The following is a 5000-nucleotide window of genomic DNA, read 5'->3' on the forward strand; positions in this document are numbered from 1 at the left end:
TACTTATATATATATATATATATATTTATATATATATATATATATATATATATTTATATATATATATGTCAGGTGAATACTTTTTTTTTTTTTTTTGTAAGAACGCCACCAAATTGAAAACTAGTCAATGACTGTGAAGGTCTGCAATCTGCATGTTTTCGCACAAGATATTTCCTCGATGACCCGGCGAAACCACGACAGCTACAAATTCCAACAACCAGAAATTATTGCCACAATGCACACAACACATCCTGAATTCTTGATCACAACTTGAAACCTCAAACCGGTCCGCGTCCCACAACTCGGGGCGCCAGATCTACAACCACAACTTTTACAGTCTCCAACTACAACCGCCTTCGTCCTCAAGCGTCAAGTTCTACAACCTGAGGCAGCTTGTGTGTTTATAAGTCCTCCCTAAGCAACTTTGGCTCTTTGCATTTTTCTTTCCCGAAGCTTCCAGAGCGATGAAGCTTTCGTAACTACGTCTTGGGACTGTTGCCTACGGTCTTCATCGGGGAAGGCAGGATGTTGGACGTGGGGAGGACGGAAAAGGGAAAAGAAGAAAACAAGAATGAAAGAAAGACACATGAGCACCCACTGACAAAGCCTAATATAAGGATAGACAGGAGGAAGGGTTACTGTTTGAATAAACGGCGGAGAGACAAAAGGGAAGGGCGAGATAGAAAGAAGAAAATTATGAACAACGAAACGCTGAGAGAAGAAAGAGTAAAAAATAAAAAAATAAAATAAAATAAATAATAAAGAAAAGAAAGACACTCGAAAAATTAGAAAGCATCCACGAGTTCGACATTGTTGATGAAAAGAGCGTAGAATGAAACGGAAATTTTAATGAGGAATCTAACACAAGAACGTGTTGATATGGGGGACGGAAAAAAACAAGCAAAATCGCGGTCGAGTACGTGGAAGAGAAAGCCGTAAAGGAGAGCGGGAGCCACAAGGCGAGATCCCAGAAAAGTGGCCAAAGCCTGTAACGATGTCGTGGAAGGTCTTCAAGGGGAACACTGGCACCGTCTATAGAGCTTCCGCCAGTGCCAGTGCCGTAAACAGTATGTAGCTACGGCATCGCAGCAATGCAATTTTTGCAACATCGTGTTCCACCATTTCCTTTAATTATTTCTAAGATAATTTGTATCAAAAATACTTCATAAAAATCCTAGGAGAGCCCTTGGTTAGGAACGTACCAATATAAAGAAATCTGTTATCAACCAGCTATGCAACTTTCGTAGCATCGTTTTCTACCCTTTCCTTTAAGTATTCCTGGGATACTTGGTATCAAAAATACTTCTTAAACAAACCTAAGAGGACCCGTGGTTAGGAATGTACCAATATAAAGAAATCTATTATCAACCAGGGATCCGCGGAAACCTACAAAGGGTTCGCAGGACGGGGAATGCACCATGATGCTTTATCTTCCTTTACGTAAGTATACAGTACACGGATTTATTTTATTTTTGATTCACGTTTGCGCAATCAAAATAATCTGATAATAAACACCAATTCCTGTGAAGAGAAAATATTTCATTCACAATTCTTACATACAAATGTAAAATGGTCCCGTTAGTATAGAAATCGATGTAAAAGGTCCACAAAACTTGAAATATTGAGCAATGCAACTTTTGCAACATCTTGTTCCACCCTTTCCTTTAAGTATTTCTAAGATACTCGGCATAAAAAAAAATTCTTATAAAAATTAATATTACCCTTGGTAAGGAATGTTCCAATATAAACATATTCTCAAAAGTAAAAATTAAATTAAATTTGCGTTTAACCTGAACATGAGACTCCTCAGTACAAAAATCTTCTATCAGTCAACCAAATGAAAACTATTGCTTCAACGATATAATGAATAAGTATATATGAAATAAATTAACTACGCCATTGTCGCTGTAAACTTCTTGAAATCATGTATAAAATAAATTGGTAAATAAATAGGTAAGTAAATAAAATAAATGAATAAAATAATTTACACATTCACATGTATGTCGATAACTCAAGCTTTACAATCATGATCTAATCTCGGCTACGATCCATGGATTCAGACATTGACAAAAATGGTGGAGAGGAAGTTGAGGATTGCACAGATAGAAACCAAGAGATAACTGCCGAGATTAACACTGAAAGACAGGAAGAGGAGCAAGTTGGGTAAAAGTGCAGACTGGAGCGGAAGACATTGTGGGTAAAAGTAAAGATTGTAGTGGAATACATTGTGGAGGCGATAAAGAAACAAAAAAAGAACTGGGCAGGATAATTCAAGTCAATTCGCCAGTACGATGGGAGATGGAGTAACCGTGTTACTGACTGGACGCCGCGAGATGGAAAGTGCACAAGAGAGAGACTGGACAGTAGGTGTAAATACAAGATAGAATAGTTTGATGAAGCGATGTGGGAAAGATTGGCGCTAGGTTTGGAGAGGCCTTTGTGTAGCGGTGGACTTTGAATAGCTGATAACTCGATTCCTAGATAAAGAAGGGCAATGTTACCTTCGCCAAGGAGGAAACGAATATACGAATCATCAATAAAGTAAAAACTACTTTCTTGTATTACCAAAGACGTTAAGAAATTATTTGGCTCAATAAAACTGTCCAATTTCCTCATTCATCTCACGAATGCCCAATGGCAGATCACATACTCATATTTCATTCTGGTTACCGCCTAGCGGGTATATTTAACCGGAGATAAGTCTTCGGCAATAAATGGGACAATTCATATTTCATTATATCGAATACATTGGGACTTCATATTATAAACGGTGCCAACCAATCCCAGGCACTATTTTCACCTATAAAGAATGTTTTGGGTTTAAATATATAAAATCTATTCTCAGGTGTCATTGTAGGGTTAGCCGATATATATATATATATATATATATATATATATATATATATATATATATATATATATATAAATATATATGTGTGTGTGTGTGTGTGTGTGTGTGTGTGTGTGTGTGTGTGTGTGTGTGTGTGTGTGTGTGTGTGTGTGTGTGTTTACATATATTGCATCCTACTAGAACTTGAAGCAACACAAATGTATACAGAAGGCAGGATACACGTAGCTCATAAGATAGTATACAGTATAGGGTTACACTAACCACGCATGCGTTATGACTACAGAACTGGCGTATCTAATCCAATCTCTTGGTGAAATAAATAGCTAAATACTCCTGTTTTTTTTTTTTCATTTTGTGCAGAAGCCCACTATTTCATAATTTTCATTATTATTTTCTTTCTGTAGTTGATATTGCTCAACATTCACTCACTAAAAATAATGCAAATAAGAACGGAATAGTAGTAGGTATTTCCCGGTATATATGAGAGACAGACAGACAGACAGAGATAGAAAGCCAGAGAGAGAGAGAGAGAGAGAGACAGAGAGAGAGAGAGATAGAAAGAGAGAGAGACAGGGAGAGAGAGAAAATATGGGACAGCAAAGACAGTTATTATTGACGTCAATTATTCCTATGAACTACCCTCAATTGTGGCCTAACTGTTGGACTATTTGAGCATGACTTACTGGCATGTAAAGCCCTGGGTCGTGTTCACCGCAGATCTTGCCGTAGATTTCGACGAGGAATCCGTCGCGCAGACCAACACCCGCTCCATCCTCAGGTCAACGAGCCTTCCTGAAAGCGCGCGCACACACACACACACACACACACACACACACACACATACACACAAACGAACACACACACACACACACACACACACACAGTGAATGCTAAAACTATACACAATTTTAAGAATAAACTAGGTGCGGAGAGTTACGAAAACGGGTCATTACGAGCATAGCTCTCGTCCCGTAAAATACAACTAGGTAAATACACACACACACACACACACAGATGAAGATAAAATACACTGCAAAAAGTGTTCTGGGGGCACTCAGGCAGTCTTGCTCATAAATGATTATATATTGAGTCATAACTATGATAAAGGAAAAGCGGGCACCCTCGCATCAGCACAGATAACAACAGATGTTGACCTTATTTGCCAAATGCATAAGGTCGTCATTTGCGTGGCCTCCTGAGCACACTTAATTCAGGAACGTTTACGGGAAACGTTGATCAAATATCAATTCCTGGCGAGCTGTACAGACGCCATTGTGTAAACATAATGGTGATCTCAATGTGAGAACGTGAGGCAATATATTTACATCGGATCCTCTTCTCGAGTGAGTAAGACCGTCTGAGCACGTGAAGTAGATGAAGTTTGATAGAGTAATGGAAGGAGTTTTCGTTGGGATGTTTTTAAGTGTGTGTCACGCTCGCGCACGCACACACATTCATGCGTCTACACACACGTGCGCGCTTTATCCACCACCCACCCACATTCACCCTCAAAAGGAAACACACACACACACACACACACACACAACACGACTCGGTGGCGCGGTTGGTAGAGTTCCAGACTGTCACTACGGCGGTCAGGTTTCGAATCCTGCCCAGGGCTGAAATAATTTCAGTATCGCTGCGCATCGAGTCGTTACTCCAACTCTCGTGGGTGGGGAGTTGGGTGTGTGTGTGCGTGTAATGTCACAGCATTACCCATAGATCGGTCATACGATCTCTGAGCTCTCTTCCAGGAGGGAAACAGCTGTCGATCATGAGTCCAGCACGTGATCCAAAGGCCAAGGTGAATACATATATGTATATATTAGCCAAATTACCCGCGCGTTGCTGCGGGCAAATGATGATCATTTTAATGTTGATAGAATTTGTGGAGAAAAGTTACACGTATCAATATAACTCAATGGAAAAGGTAACACAAAAAATGTCAAGTAAGAAAAAAATAAATAAATTTGAGAAGAGAGACGCCCTTTGGAAATAAAATATACTCGGCTGTAAGAGAAGAATTGAACCAACCTTTAATTATCTTTGAACTCGAGTATATTACCGCCCGCGAAAAAGTAAAATAAAAATAACCAATATTTAAACATTTGGTAAAATTATACAATCATTTTACATTTACATGCTTTCT

Source organism: Oratosquilla oratoria, chromosome 5, assembly GCF_046742065.1.
Source record: "Oratosquilla oratoria isolate Oo_2021 chromosome 5, ASM4674206v1, whole genome shotgun sequence".
Taxonomy (NCBI): domain Eukaryota; kingdom Metazoa; phylum Arthropoda; class Malacostraca; order Stomatopoda; family Squillidae; genus Oratosquilla; species Oratosquilla oratoria.